General features: G+C 43.2%; 1 protein-coding gene across 5 annotated transcripts in view; it reads right to left on the bottom strand.

Moving 5' to 3' along the window:
* The window catches only part of CHRM1 (cholinergic receptor muscarinic 1), a 501924-nt gene that overhangs the window by 165480 nt on the left and 319735 nt on the right, over positions 1-16709 (bottom strand). For all 5 annotated transcript variants that reach the window (XM_068261097.1, XM_068261099.1, XM_068261096.1 and 2 more), the window contains exon 2: positions 2320-2424. The gene's annotated coding sequence lies outside the window, so the exon portion shown is untranslated. The remainder of the gene's footprint in view (positions 1-2319; positions 2425-16709) is intronic.

Consider the following 16709-nt stretch of genomic DNA (forward strand, 5'->3'; position numbering starts at 1 on the left):
AAATGACAATAGCAATCGCTAGCAATTTGTGAGTGTGATTTTGTGAAGTGATTTTTCAGAGCGATTTTTGAATGAATTGCTCAAAAACATGCTACATGCAGTATACCTGCGATTTTGAAAAAATCACAACGCTGCTGTGGGAACCACCACATAGGGTAACATTAGCCAAGCGCTTTTCAAATCACTGTTGATTTGAAAAACGCTCAGAAGCACTCTTGGTGTGCACCAGCCTCCTTCATTCACCTTTGTTTCCCTCTTCCCCTAGAGCTGGCTGTGTGTTCTTGTCATACAGGAAAGCTAAATAAAAGTGCAATCCTGGTGAGGCAAAATATTATTATTTAGTATTTATATAGCGCCGCCATCTTCCGCAGTTGCATATATCCCTGCATCATATGGGTATCGCTTGCGCTATGTGACACTATGTAGCATATTCCACTGAATTGTCCAAACTAAGTCTATCTCCTGTTCCTCTCTTGGGGAGTTGTTCCAGCGCTGTACCCCGTTCACATTTGCTGCTACCAAAAGCCCTCAGAAACACTCGTGTCCTTGAGTACTTCCAAAGATAGGCAGCTCCGTAATACGCCAGCGCACTTTTGTGCATGGGCAGTATGGAGCCACCTGTATTCGGAAGCACTCGGGGACATACGTGCTTCTGGACCTTTCAGGAACCCCCCCCTTAAAAATCCTGCGTTTGCCCCTGTAGGTGATATTTTCACATCTTTTCAATTTAGCCTTTTAAGCCCCCAAAAAGTAAGACAACACTCTGAAAGTTATTTTAAACAGAAAATGAAAAAATGATCTCCTTGGAGAAGAGTTATAATGTTCTCCCAATTACAAATGCAACAATATCCATAAACAGTAAGTGCTTTTCTTCTTATAAGTGCAGCGATGTCCCCAATATAACAAGTGCAACCAAATACCCTTTATAATAAATGCAGTCATGCTCTTCCATTATTTTTAAAACCAAAACAAAGTTTATTGAACAAGAATGCCAATGCTCTTCTATTATTAATTCAGCCATTGCCCTATATAACAAGTGTAGTCATGTATCTTGTATACAAATGCAGCCATACTATTCCCCATAGGCAGAGGAATAAGGTGTGGGTTGAGCTTAACCACTTGCCGACCGCACACTCATACCGTGCGGCGGCAAAGTGGTAGCTGGAGGACCAGCGACGCAGATCTGCGTCGCCAGGTGCCTCCCTAATTAATTTCCTGTTAGATCACGGAGCGGGTCTCCGTGAATAGCCTGCGAGCCGCTGATCGCGGCTCGCAGACTAAATGTAAACGCAGGAGACATTTGTCTCCTTTGTTTACATTGTATGGCGCTGCTGTAAGGCAGATCGGCGATCCCCGGCCAATCAGCGGCCGGGGATCGCCGCCATGTGACAGCGGACATCCTGTCACAGGCTGCATAGGACGGATAGCGTCCTGTGCAGCCCCGATCACCGGGGGGACAGGGAGGAGAGGGAGGGGGGGAATGTCGCCGCAAAGGGGGGCTTTGAGGTGCCCCCCCCCGCAACATGCCACCAGCAGGAGCGATCAGACCCCCCCTGCACATCATCCCCATAGGGGGGAAAAAAGTGGGGCGATCTGATCGCTCTGCATGCACCCTGATCTGTGCTGGGGGCTGCAGAGCCCACCCAGCACAGATTACAAAAATCAGCGCTGGTCCTTAAGGGGGGGTAAAGGGTGGGTCCTCAAGTGGTTAAATACCTGCACATTCAGCAGGCCCTCTGTAGTGCTTCTAGCTTCACATCTGTCCTCATCTCATGGCTTTGCTATAGTCATGTCAGGAGCGTTTAGAGAGACAGACCAACCCAAGAGCTAAAGTGCCAGAGAGGACACACTGAAGAAGTAGAATGGTACATCTGCAATCCAATGCTGTTGCCAATTTATTGTAACTGTATATAACAGTACTTTAGTGCCAATATCAATATTTATAAAGTGGCAAACAGACCTGTTTGCCACTTTATAGGGAGCCCAAGGTATTTGCCACATGTATGTTATTATTTTAAAAAGACCCCATAATAGCTTCGGCAAATGTAAACCAATGCAGTTGCTATCTACTATGGAACACCAATTACAAACACAATTCGAAGCATTAAACAAAGTAGAACTTAATTCAGATTGTCAAAGGCACTACAAGGGATTTCCCGTTAAATTACCACTCATTAGTTGCAGGATGTATTTGAAAAGTAAAAATGATCTCTGCTGTCTATGAGACTTATTTTCAACAACATATGCTGTGTGTGGCAAATCCACTGAAAGATGAAACACTCCCGTTAAAACAGTAATGTAAGCAGAGAGATGGCCTACCTGAGCAGAGCTTGTGTTTCTCATTTAGGCTTTGTTGTAGTGAACCAGGATCCCTCCTTCCGAAAATCTTCTACTTGCTGTTATTCTGGTGTTTCAGGTGTACTTCTGTAGATGAAAGGATCAATTTACCATGATGTCAATGTGGAAATCATAGTGTCTTAACTATAGAATTGCCATGCATTAATCATTGTTCACTTTGTTCTAGCAGTAAAAAGTATTCTGCACCCTTACACACTACCAAATTTACCTCTTCCAAAAAAACATTTACCCAAGGTCTGGATTCATTAACTTTTTGATGTACTGTAATATGTTACTCCTGTAGCATTTGTCCAATTGTGTTTTCATTGGTTGGGCTCATTTATCACTGACCACTCCTTCACACAGCTCAGGGATTCCCTTTTTTTTCAAAAGCACCCCCTGGACAGTAGTGGCTCAGTCCACCAGCCCGCAAAATGTGAACACAAATAGTAAAGTGTGGATAGCATCTTTATTTGGGGGGCCTTTGCAGAATGTTTTAAAATTTTAAAGCGAATCCCCATGAGAAGTTGGACAAGTCCAAAACCAGTTAAAACAAAAACTGTTAGATTATTAATACTTACTGTAAGTGACAGCAACATAGGGGTTAAAAGCAATTTATAGTACTTTGTTTGATGGAAGAGATACATTTTTTCAAAATTGTAATATTGGTCATTTAGGAAGTGAAGAAAGTCAGAGCCAGGAACTATAAATCTGTAAGCTTAATATCAGTAGCTATTTGAAGTTAATGAAGAGGTCACTTTAGAAAATTAAGATAGCAGAGAAGAATCTGACTTTGGAAAAACAACATCAGCTTACTAAAGATAGGTTTTTCCTAACAACCTCCATTTTTATTAAATGGTGAATACTGAATACTCTTTAGAATTGAAAACTATTTTGGCACTGTATCCCACAGCAGCCTAGCATAGAGGCCAAGGACCCAGAGACTAGGGCAGCATTAGTGTATGTAGATAAAGAACTGGCTTAAGGGCGGACGGCAAACAGCAGTAGTAAATGGATCACACTTGTAAAAGGCCAGTTTTAGCAGTGGAGTCAAACAAGGGTCGGTATTTTGTCCACTTACTTTCAATGTATAAAATAATAAACAAAAAAAAGTCATACTGCCATTTGTACAGAAAATACAAGATTATGTACAATTACCAACACTCACTAGGATGGTAACATACCGCAGACTATTTGATCAGGTAAATGGCCAATGAAATTTAATGTAGATAAATATAACAACATGCATCTTGGCAAAGCTATTGACATTGGGCAATATCTGTAACACAGACATACATTTGTGAGCACCACATTTTAGAACAGGCATTGGAGTTTTAGGGCTCAATTCACAAAGCAGTGATAACCCAGTTATCACGCCTAAAATACTTTTTTAAGTGTGATAACCATTGCACAACGCTGGTGAAAAGCCCCTTATCACGCCTAAACTCAGTTTAAGCATGATAAGTTTAGGCATGATAAGTTTAGGCGTGATAAGCAGCACCATTAAACTCTATGCGCACCAGACTTTGCTACCGCTAAACTTTTGATCAGCTGTGCACTGCGGTGCTAACTCAGTTGGTGCTATAGTTATCAGCCTAAACTTATCACACCTAATCTGAGTTTTGGCCGTGATAAGGGGCTTTTCACCAGCGTGCTAACTGTTAGCACCGCTTTGTGAATCAAGCCCACAGTGGTTTTAGAGCTACACAAGTGGGCTGCTAAATTAATAAATGTAATTGAAGGTCTCATAAACAAGGAAAAACAAACTGGGCTTATTTAACTTGGAAAAAAGACACCAATTTAACACATATAATTACATCTAAGGGCAATATAAGGAAGTGGCAAACAAAATCTTATCTCTAGCTAGGTAGAAAGAACAAGCAGACATGAACTGTACATAGGGAAGGTAGATTCCACTGGTACTTTGGAAAGAGGGATTTTTTTTTACAGAGGCTAAGATGTGTACTATCTTAGAGCAGGAAGAAGTTATGGTAAATTATATATCTCCATTTTAAGAAGGATAGGAGGCGCCCGTGTAGTGTATTTGATGTTCCCTTATACAAGGAGACGTCACTTCGTACAGGATTAGATTATTTTATTGATATATTGCACTTTTAGACAACGCGTTTCGCGGCTCAATCCGCTTCTTCAGGTCAAAATAAGGTGCTTAAAAAAGTAAACAAATAAATAAAACTAATTGGACGCTTGGCAGCATTGTTTAAACTTAAAACATTACAATAAGTAAAAAAAAAACACTGGTAGACATAATAAATAAATATAAACATGAATGATAAAAGAATTGTGCAGATGATAAGCCCTAAAAAAAACCTTTTACTTTATCGAGTTTTAAGACATATAAACATAATCAACCAGGTGTGTATACATTGGTTGTGACGTATCAGGGAGATCTAACTAATGAATTAAAGAATATATATATTAAAAAATGTATATATGTGTGTATCCGGTGTAAATAAGGGGGGGGGGGGCAGGGGAGACAATAAAACAAGGCATGTAAGTATAGGTGGCCAGGGAGCTGAAGATGTGTGAGGGTATGAGAATAGGGGCAGTGGAAGGGTTTAGGAAGGGCCCGCTGTGGGCATACTGTAACACAGGAGTTACCAGACCATGCGGCTCCTGTTGGAAGGTTAAACTAGAACTGCATATATAGTTATACAGAGATTAGTCTGTATGTGAAAACCCAATGCAGACGACGCTGCTCTTAGGGTATGTTGGAAAAACTGGATGCAGGCAGTACAGAACTGCGCTGTCGCTTCCAGGTATAACAGGAGGGGAAAAAGAGGGAATAAATGGTCCAGGTGCTTACCTTAGCCATATAGACAAGAGATGCCAGGGCGCCAAGCCGATCATTAGCTAGACCGGCGCTATATGTACCTCTGAGGATGTAATGGGATGTAATGGAGTCCAGGCGGGAAGGCACGTGAGTGTGGAAGCGGAGGGGAGGTCCCCCGGACTAGATAGGGGCGTGGCTAAATTCCGTGGCTACCATCAGAGGGGAGGAGAGGCCAGGTCGCAATAGTAGTTGCGACCCTCTGGTCGCGTCCAGCTGACGTATCAGCCGATCTGTCAGGTGGGAGGTGCGACAGGAGGAGAACAGCGTAGTCTAGTACGTTGAGGATACTACGGGCCCATGCGCCAATGTCATTCTGCGCCTCCACACTCACGTGCCTTCCCGCCTGGACTCCATTACATCCCATTACATCCTCAGAGGTACATATAGCGCCGGTCTAGCTAATGATCGGCTTGGCGCCCTGGCATCTCTTGTCTATATGGCTAAGGTAAGCACCTGGACCATTTAGTCCCTCTTTTTCCCCTCCTGTTATACCTGGAAGCAACAGCGCAGTTCTATACTGCCTGCATCCAGTTTTTACAACATACCCTAAGAGCAGCGTCGTCTGCATTGGGTTTTCACATACAGACTAATCTCTGTATAACTATATATGCAGTTCTAGTTTAACCTTCCAACAGGAGCCGCATGGTCTGGTAACTCCTGTGTTACAGTATGCCCACACTGGGCCCTTCCTAAACCCTTCCACTGCCCCTATTCACATACCCTCACACATCTTCAGTTCCCTGGCCACCTATACTTACATGCCTTGTTTTATTGTCTCCCCTGCCCCCCCTCCCCCCCCCTTATTTACACCGGATACACACACATATACATTTTTTAATATATATATTCTTTAATTCATTAGTTAGATCTCCCTGATACGTCACAACTAATGTATACACACCTGGTTGATTATGTTTATATGTCTTAAAACCCGATAAAGTAAAAGTTTTTTTTTTTTAGGGTTTATCATCTGCACAATTCTTTTATCATTCATGTTTTTATTTATTTATTATGTCTACCAGTGATTTTAATTTTACTTGTTGTAATGTTTTAAGTTTAAACAATGCCGCCAAGCGTCCAATTAGTTTTATTTATTTGTTTACTTTTTTAAGCACCTTATTTTGACCTGAAGAAGCGGGTTGAGCAATATATCAATAAAATAATCTAATCCTGTACGAAGTGATGTCTCCTTGTATAAGGGAACATCAAATACACTACACGGGCGCCTCCTATCCTTCTTGAAATACGATTTTGTATCACCCCACTCGTGGGGTTCTTCACGACTATCCAGGAGTGAAGTCTTTTTTCCAAAGGAGCAGCGACCAACTCTCTAAAAGGCCGAGTGGGGACGGTACTTCCCTACATGCTATACAAAGTGGTTGCGTGGATAGCAACCCACACTTGTGAGTATAACTACTACTCTTATTTTTAATTCATTTTTCTTGAAGATAATACACCAGAAGGGCTCCTGGTACCTAGTGTTGGGCGAACAGTGTTCGCCACTGTTCGGGTTCTGCAGAACATCACCCTGTTCGGGTGATGTTCGGGTTCGGCCGAACACCTGATGGTGTTCGGCCAAACTGTTCGGCCATATGGCCGAACTAAGAGCGCATGGCCGAACGTTACCCGAACGTTCGGCTAGCGCTGTGATTGGCCGAACGGGTCACGTGTAGTGTTGGGCGAACATCTAGATGTTCGGGTTCGGGCCGAACATGGCCGAACTCCGAACATAATGGAAGTCAATGGGGACCCGAACTTTCGTGCTTTGTAAAGCCTCCTTACATGCTACATACCCCAAATTTACAGGGTATGTGCACCTTGGGAGTGGGTACAAGAGGAAAAATTTTTTTAGCAAAAAGAGCTTATAGTTTTTGAGAAAATCGATTTTAAAGTTTCAAAGGGAAAACTGTCTTTTAAATGCGGGAAATGTCTGTTTTCTTTGCACAGGTAACATGCTTTTTGTCGGCATGCAGTCATAAATGTAATACATATAAGAGGTTCCAGGAAAAGGGACCGGTAACGCTAACCCAGCAGCAGCACACGTGATGGAACAAGAGGAGGGTGGCGCAGGAGGAGAAGGCCACGCTTTGAGACACAACAACCCAGGCCTTGCATGAGGACAAGAAGCGTGCGGATAGCAATTTGCATTTTGTCGCCATGCAGTCATAAATGTAATACAGATGAGAGGTTCAATAAACAGGGACCGGAAACGCTAACCCATCACAGATGTTCATTGTTCATGTTACTTGGTTGGGGTCCGGGAGTGTTGCGTAGTCGTTTCCAATCCAGGATTGATTCATTTTAATTTGAGTCAGACGGTCTGCATTTTCTGTGGAGAGGCGGATACGCCGCCGATCTGTGACGATGCCTCCGGCAGCACTGAAACAGCGTTCCGACATAACGCTGGCTGCCGGGCAAGCCAGCACCTCTATTGCGTACATTGCCAGTTTGTGCCAGGTGTCTAGCTTCGATACCCAATAGTTGAAGGGTGCAGATGGATTGTTCAACACAGCTACGCCATCTGACATGTAGTCCTTGACCATCTTCTCCAGGCGATCGGTGTTGGAGGTGGATCTGCACGCTTGCTGTTCTGTGTGCTGCTGCATGGGTGTCAGAAAATTTTCCCACTCCAAGGACACTGCCGATACCATTCCCTTTTGGGCACTAGCTGCGGCTTGTGTTGTTTGCTGCCCTCCTGGTCGTCCTGGGTTTGCGGAAGTCAGTCTGTCGGCGTACAACTGGCTAGAGGAGGGGGAGGATGTCAATCTCCTCTCTAAAGTCTCCACAAGGGCCTGCTGGTATTCTTCCATTTTGACCTGTCTGGCTCTTTCTTCAAGCAGTTTTGGAACATTGTGTTTGTACCGTGGATCCAGAAGGGTATAAACCCAGTAATTGGTGTTGTCCAGAATGCGCACAATGCGTGGGTCGCGTTCAATGCAGTCCTAGGCCGAAGAGGTCATAGCCTAGGGTCACAAAACCTGTTTATTGGGCAATTTCAATGGTAGCGAGTCTGACGTACATAAATCGCAGCAATGGCCGTTAGCAACGTCTAAATCTCACGAAATGTCTCATGCAGGTAGAAGACATATTGTTAGACTTGGATTCCAAAGATGGGGTCCCTACATCTCTGCAAACCAGAGTTACAGGGGTCCAAAATTGGTAAAATCCCCCATAGGATTTCATTGGCTCCCTATTTCACTTTCCAAAATCTCACATCTTTTCAAAGGGCAATGGCTCAGCAGTACCAAATTTTCTAGCATTGTAGGGACCCTTAGGGGGAACATGACTGGTGAGTTTCGGGCCCCTAGGCCGAAGAGGTCATAGCCTAGGGTCACAAAAACCTGTTTATTGGGGCTATTTCAATGGTAGTGATGGTGACGTACATAAATCGCAGCAATGGCCGTTAGCAAAGTCTGAATCTCACGAAATGTCTCATGCAGGTAGAAGACATATTGTTAGACTTGGATTCCAAAGATGGGGTCCCTACATCTCTGCAAACCAGAGTTACAGGGGTCCAAAATTGGTAAAATCCCCCATAGGATTTCATTGGCTCCCTATTTCACTTTCCAAAATCTCACATCTTTTCAAAGGGCAATGGCTCAGCAGTACCAAATTTTCTAGCATTGTAGGGACCCTTAGGGGGAACATGACTGGTGAGTTTCGGGCCCCTAGGCCGAAGAGGTCATAGCCTAGGGTCACAAAAACCTGTTTATTGGGGCTATTTCAATGGTAGTGATGGTGACGTACATAAATCGCAGCAATGGCCGTTAGCAAAGTCTGAATCTCACGAAATGTCTCATGCAGGTAGAAGACATATTGTTAGACTTGGATTCCAAAGATGGGGTCCCTACATCTCTGCAAACCAGAGTTACAGGGGTCCAAAATTGGTAAAATCCCCCATAGGATTTCATTGCCTCCCTATTTCACTTTCCAAAATCTCACATCTTTTCAAAGGGCAATGGCTCAGCAGTACCAAATTTTCTAGCATTGTAGGGACCCTTAGGGGGAACATGACTGGTGAGTTTCGGGCCCCTAGGCCGAAGAGGTCATAGCCTAGGGTCACAAAAACCTGTTTATTGGGGCTATTTCAATGGTAGTGATGGTGACGTACATAAATCGCAGCAATGGCCGTTAGCAAAGTCTGAATCTCACGAAATGTCTCATGCAGGTAGAAGACATATTGTTAGACTTGGATTCCAAAGATGGGGTCCCTACATCTCTGCAAACCAGAGTTACAGGGGTCCAAAATTGGTAAAATCCCCCATAGGATTTCATTGGCTCCCTATTTCACTTTCCAAAATCTCACATCTTTTCAAAGGGCAATGGTTCAGCAGTACCAAATTTTCTAGCATTGTAGGGACCCTTAGGGGGAACATGACTGGTGAGTTTCGGGCCCCTAGGCCGAAGAGGTCATAGCCTAGGGTCACAAAAACCTGTTTATTGGGGCTATTTCAATGGTAGTGATGGTGACGTACATAAATCGCAGCAATGGCCGTTAGCAAAGTCTGAATCTCACGAAATGTCTCATGCAGGTAGAAGACATATTGTTAGACTTGGATTCCAAAGATGGGGTCCCTACATCTCTGCAAACCAGAGTTACAGGGCTCCAAAATTGGTAAAATCCCCCATAGGATTTCATTGGGCCTCCTATTTACCGTTCCAAAATCTCACACCATTTCAAAGGGCAATGGCTCAGCAGTGGCAAAACTCACCAGTCATGATCCCCCTAAGGGTCCCTACAATGCTAGAAAATGTGGTACTGCTGAGCCATTGCCCTTTGAAAAGATGTGAGATTTTGGAAAGTGAAATAGGGAGCCAATGAAATCCTATGGGGGATTTTACCAATTTTGGACCCCTGTAACTCTGGTTTGCAGAGATGTAGGGACCCCATCTTTGGAATCCAAGTCTAACAATATGTCTTCTACCTGCATGAGACATTTCGTGAGATTCAGACTTTGCTAACGGCCATTGCTGCGATTTATGTACGTCACCATCACTACCATTGAAATAGCCCCAATAAACAGGTTTTTGTGACCCTAGGCTATGACCTCTTCGGCCTAGGGGCCCGAAACTCACCAGTCATGTTCCCCCTAAGGGTCCCTACAATGCTAGAAAATTTGGTACTGCTGAGCCATTGCCCTTTGAAAAGATGTGAGATTTTGGAAAGTGAAATAGGGAGCCAATGAAATCCTATGGGGGATTTTACCAATTTTGGACCCCTGTAACTCTGGTTTGCAGAGATGTAGGGACCCCATCTTTGGAATCCAAGTCTAACAATATGTCTTCTACCTGCATGAGACATTTCGTGAGATTCAGACTTTGCTAACGGCCATTGCTGCGATTTATGTACGTCACCATCACTACCATTGAAATAGCCCCAATAAACAGGTTTTTGTGACCCTAGGCTATGACCTCTTCGGCCTAGGGGCCCGAAACTCACCAGTCATGTTCCCCCTAAGGGTCCCTACAATGCTAGAAAATTTGGTACTGCTGAGCCATTGCCCTTTGAAAAGATGTGAGATTTTGGAAAGTGAAATAGGGAGCCAATGAAATCCTATGGGGGATTTTACCAATTTTGGACCCCTGTAACTCTGGTTTGCAGAGATGTAGGGACCCCATCTTTGGAATCCAAGTCTAACAATATGTCTTCTACCTGCATGAGACATTTCGTGAGATTCAGACTTTGCTAACGGCCATTGCTGTGATTTATGTACGTCACCATCACTACCATTGAAATAGCCCCAATAAACAGGTTTTTGTGACCCTAGGCTATGACCTCTTTGGCCTAGGGGCCTGAAACTCACCAGTCATGTTCCCCCTAAGGGTCCCTACAATGCTAGAAAATTTGCCACTGCTGAGTAATTGCCCTTTGAAAAGATGTGAGATTTTGGAACTGTAAATAGGAGGCCCAATGAAAGCCTATGGGGGATTTTACCAAATTTGGAGCCCTGTAACTCTGGTTTGCAGAGATGTAGGGAACCCATCTTTGGAGCCCAAGTCTAACAATATGTCTTCTACCTGCATGAGACATTTCGTGAGATTCAGACGTTGCTAACGGCCATTGCTGCGATTTATGTACGTCAGACTCGCCACCATTGAAATTGCCCAATAAACAGGTTTTGTGACCCTAGGCTATGACCTCTTCGGCCTAGGACTGCATTGAACGCGACCCACGCATTGTGCGCATTCTGGACAACACCAATTACTGGGTTTATACCCTTCTGGATCCACGGTACAAACACAATGTTCCAAAACTGCTTGAAGAAAGAGCCAGACAGGTCAAAATGGAAGAATACCAGCAGGCCCTTGTGGAGACTTTAGAGAGGAGATTGACATCCTCCCCCTCCTCTAGCCAGTTGTACGCCGACAGACTGACTTCCGCAAACCCAGGACGACCAGGAGGGCAGCAAACAACACAAGCCGCAGCTAGTGCCCAAAAGGGAATGGTATCGGCAGTGTCCTTGGAGTGGGAAAATTTTCTGACACCCATGTAGCAGCACACAGAACAGCAAGCGTGCAGATCCACCTCCAACACCGATCGCCTGGAGAAGATGGTCAAGGACTACATGTCAGATGGCGTAGCTGTGTTGAACAATCCATCTGCACCCTTCAACTATTGGGTATCGAAGCTAGACACCTGGCACAAACTGGCAATGTACGCAATAGAGGTGCTGGCTTGCCCGGCAGCCAGCGTTATGTCGGAACGCTGTTTCAGTGCTGCCGGAGGCATCGTCACAGATCGGCGGCGTATCCGCCTCTCCACAGAAAATGCAGACCGTCTGACTCAAATTAAAATGAATCAATCCTGGATTGGAAACGACTACGCAACACTCCCGGACCCCAACCAAGTAACATGAACAATGAACATCTGTGATGGGTTAGCGTTTCCGGTCCCTGTTTATTGAACCTCTCATCTGTATTACATTTATGACTGCATGGCGACAAAATGCAAATTGCTATCCGCACGCTTCTTGTCCTCATGCAAGGCCTGGGTTGTTGTGTCTCAAAGCGTGGCCTTCTCCTCCTGCGCCACCCTCCTCTTGTTCCATCACGTGTGCTGCTGCTGGGTTTGCGTTATCGGTCCCTTTTCCTGGAACCTCTTATATGTATTACATTTATGACTGCATGCCGACAAAAAGCATGTTACCTGTGCAAAGAAAACAGACATTTCCCGCATTTAAAAGACAGTTTTCCCTTTGAAACTTTAAAATCGATTTTCTCAAAAACTATAAGCTCTTTTTGCTAAATTTTTTTTCCTCTTGTACCCACTCCCAAGGTGCACATACCCTGTAAATTTGGGGTATGTAGCATGTAAGGAGGCTTTACAAAGCACAAAAGTTCGGGTCCCCATTGACTTCCATTATGTTCGGAGTTCGGGTCGAACACCCGAACATCGCGGCCATGTTCGGCCTGTTCGGCCCGAACCCGAACATCTAGATGTTCGCCCAACACTACTGGTACCCCTGCAGTTTTTTTTTCTTTTCTCTCCTCTCTGTACTTGTTACAGCCTCCATTTTAAGTGACTTTCCTTACATTGAATAGCAGCACCCCACAGCTATCGTTATACATGGGAACAGGACATTGAACTTTTCATCCAGCAAGAGGAAACATTTATGAAGCAGCACCTGATGTATTTTGGCTCCTTCACAGACTGCAATGCAGCTATGTGGTGGCTGGGCACTTGGATATAGTGTGGGCACTGGGCAGTGGTGCAGATGCTTGGCAATGATATAGCCGAGGGCACGGAGCAATAGGGAGCGCTCTAATCCGTAATGAGTTTGGCTGTATTATTGCCGAACTCCTGTTGCTGCAGAAACAAGCAAACCTGTTAATATTGAGTTTGGCTACCCTGTAACCAAATCAAATAGCACTGGTTAGGCCTGAAGAGCAGAAAGGTTAGTGTTAGGAGTGGAGAGAGGAGAGGCTAGTGTTAGGACAGGGTTGGTAGTGACAGGGGAACAGTTAGTGCTAGTATAGGAAAAGGACGTTTGTGAAGATATTACCAGTAGTCTAATTAGTGGTAATACCCTACGCCAAACCTCCAAATGTATATACTAAATGTACACAAAGTTTACCATTGTGGCTCTTCTCCATCTTGAAATAGAGAAGTTTAAGATGCAAAATCTGATGCACACATCATTTTTTAACCTAGGTAACTATGTAAATATATAATCATTTATCACTGCTTTTTCTGTCATTTTACCATCTCTTACTTTCAGTGGTGTCATTAAACAGTGCAGACCACACTGTACCACCACACACTACATCTTGAGAAACGGTTTAACCAATATTACGGTGTATACACTTTCTTGTGCAGAGTTTCAGCTCCACATACTGCTGTTTTCATTGTTGCTAGTGTTTTCATAGTTATATATCTTGTCAAATTTTCTGGCGTCTGACTTTAATATTTTGGTAATTAATATTTCTGAACCTACATAAGGAACTTTTTTTAATGAATTAAGTGGTGATTAAAGGTAAGCTAAATGCTAAAATGACAAACTGAAAGCAGGGCTAGTACTCATTAGTTAAGCACTGCCCTACCTCCCTTCACCCCAATTTTCCATAGTACAGGGTATTTGCAGACAACTCTGGCAGTAATCCTTACCAACAAGATACCACATGGGGTTGATTTACAAAATGTATCTAATGAATGTATTTCTTATTTCTTGCCTTACATATAAAATATATTTTCTGCAGTTTCTAGGCAAAAAAATATAAATGACATTTTCTGATTAATATCTAGTATGGCTAAATCCTGCCAGTCTAGATTTGACCGTCCTGGAACGTATTTTCACAAAACGGCCTAAAGTATTTTTTTTAGGCTCTCTAGATGACAGGGGGATGCTTACTGGTTTCTGAATGATTGCTTTAGCAAGAGGTTGCTGATTCTGTGGTCTGCGAATGGAAAATGGGGAAATGCGGTATGAAAATGCATATTAATGTTGCTGCTATGGTAAGTCATACAGGTCTTTAAAACTGCTCTTTTTAGAGGGGTTTTGTAAACTCTTGGTGCCCATGCAACTTACTCTACTAACTCTGCTGTTGGCCTGGCCTGTGCTTAGGGTTATGACCTCTTGGAATATACATTTTGATACGGTCCTTTGAGGAGACCACTGAGCTGAACTCATGCTGTGTACCTTACTGCTATGGACTTGTACATTTGGTCACTTTTTTAATACTAGCAGAAAATTTGGCAAATTAAAACAGGTTGAGTGGACTCTGACCTCTTGATCTATGTATTTGCATATACCCAGTAGTCATGTTAAAGTAGAGCTCTAACTTGCAGCAGTGTGTGTGCTTGATTGCCCATCATATGTATGCATGTAGATTTGTCATGCATCACAATCCATCTATGACAAAGATAAAACTAACCTCAGCGTTCTTGCCTGTAGTGGGTCTTTAACCCTCCTGGCGGTCTAATAAATCACGCCAGGAGGCAGCGCAGCAGGTTTTTTTTTTTTTTTCTTATAATCATGTAGCGAGCCCAGGGCCTTCGGCGATCTCTGATCAGGAACTCCCGTTCAAAGAACGGGATTTCCTGGAGGGCTTCCACGTCGCCATGGCGACGGGGTGGGATGACATCACCGACGTCAGCGACATCGTGACGTCATTGGGAGTCCCGATCCACCCCTCAGCGCTGCCTGGCACTGATTGGCCAGGCAGCGCACGGGGTCTGGGGGGGGGCGTGGCGGATAGCGGCGATCGAGCGCGGGGCGGCGGCGATCGGTGTGCTGACGCAGCTAGCAAAGTGCAAAAAAAAATTAAGCAAATCGGACCAGCAGGGCCTGAGAAAACCTCCTGTGCGGCTTACCCCGAACTACGTTCGGGGTTACCGCCAGGAAGGTTAAATATCCACAACTATTAAGTGTAAAACATATGCAGTAATAGCTAAAATCAAGACGGTCCAAATACTTTTCACAGCATTAAATTCTCCTGAAAAGTAAATAGAAGGCAAAGCCCTTTTAACTGGCTGAAAAAAAGAATGCTGATAGCATTTAAGTGCTGCAAAATTAAAAGGGCTATTACTGGTTTGCAGCTGAATGAAGCAGGATTTACATCAGACTGTCATGGCTGCTGTTTATAAGTCAATGTTAAACATGAAACTCTATGTTGTGTCCTATTTGAACCGTATTCCATTTAATCAAGTATTGTTGATACATGTTGGGCTAAGCCCATGACCTTGGGAAACTACTGAAGAGGGGCTGGGAATGGGGGTAGGTTACTCTTGTCTGTAATTTTATTTTTTACATGTTGAAAAACAATAAAAATTGTTTTCCACAAAAATAAAACTCTAAAAATCCTGAAAATAAAAATATGAGACTATGGCCTCAATTCACTAAGCTTTATCAAACACTTTATCAAACGTTTAATAGTTTACCTCATGGGTAAAATCTAATTTTGAATTCACTAAGGTGTTATAGATTTGTTGAATGTTTTATCGTTAAAACATTCAATAAGTATTTAACACCTTAGAGAATTAAAAATTAGATTTTACCCATGAGGTAAATTATCAAACATTTGATAAAGTGTTTGATAAAGCTTAGTGAATTGAGACCTATGTTACTAATGTTCTCTTTACAATTAGTAAAACACTTACATTTACTTAATGCATATGTTTATTTTCAGTTCAGGCTTGCTTTAACCACTTCATGCCATGGGATGAAGGGAACAAATGTGCGTATGCAGGTGTACTTCGACAGAATAATCAGACATGTCCTATTTTTTCCAAAGATCCGCACCACCTTCAGAAAAGCTTAGTCTGTTTTATTGGAAAAAAACATACAAATTTAAAAAGAACTTTAAGGCAGGACAGTCCACTGTTTCGGGCTCCTGCCCATCTTCATGCTGCCTAGTTCTGAAGTAACATACAACACCAACATATATACAGAGAAACAACCAATCACTGAGTATATACTAATTAGAGGACCTGATGGGAAACAGCCTATTTACATATCTAGTCACACCTCCAACTCCCCCATTGGTGGATCTGAGCAAGATCCAAACATTCAAAAAATAACTGTCAATAATGGCTGAATAAAAAAATATCAAAATCAGGCATGCCTCTAAGATGTATTGGCAAGATATCAGCCAAAACGCCATGGTGGAATATGCTGAATAGCAGAAAAAAGAAAAAATCCAAAAAGTAACATTTTATTAAAGAAAACAAAACATCAAAATCCCCATGGAAATGACACATAAACGCATCAATACGACGCGACGCCATACCCGCATACGCGTATAGATGACGTAATAATGCATATCCTCTATCTAGACTACTGACGATCAAAAATACGCATCTATGCCGGACGTATATACACATGAGACAAGCGCTCAAAAAATGACGCATAAACGTATAAAAAATTACGTATCAATAAAACAATCGCCTAGAAAGTGCCACATGAACGCGTCCTAACTATACGCAATCTTTGCGACTAAAAATACGCGTAAAATTAACCAAACACCAAAAAATGCCGAAAAAAGCCAAAAAAATGCCGAAAAAATGTCAAAAAAAGCCGAAAAA

The sequence above is a fragment of the Hyperolius riggenbachi genome, chromosome 11 (assembly GCF_040937935.1).
Source record: "Hyperolius riggenbachi isolate aHypRig1 chromosome 11, aHypRig1.pri, whole genome shotgun sequence".
NCBI lineage: Eukaryota > Metazoa > Chordata > Amphibia > Anura > Hyperoliidae > Hyperolius > Hyperolius riggenbachi.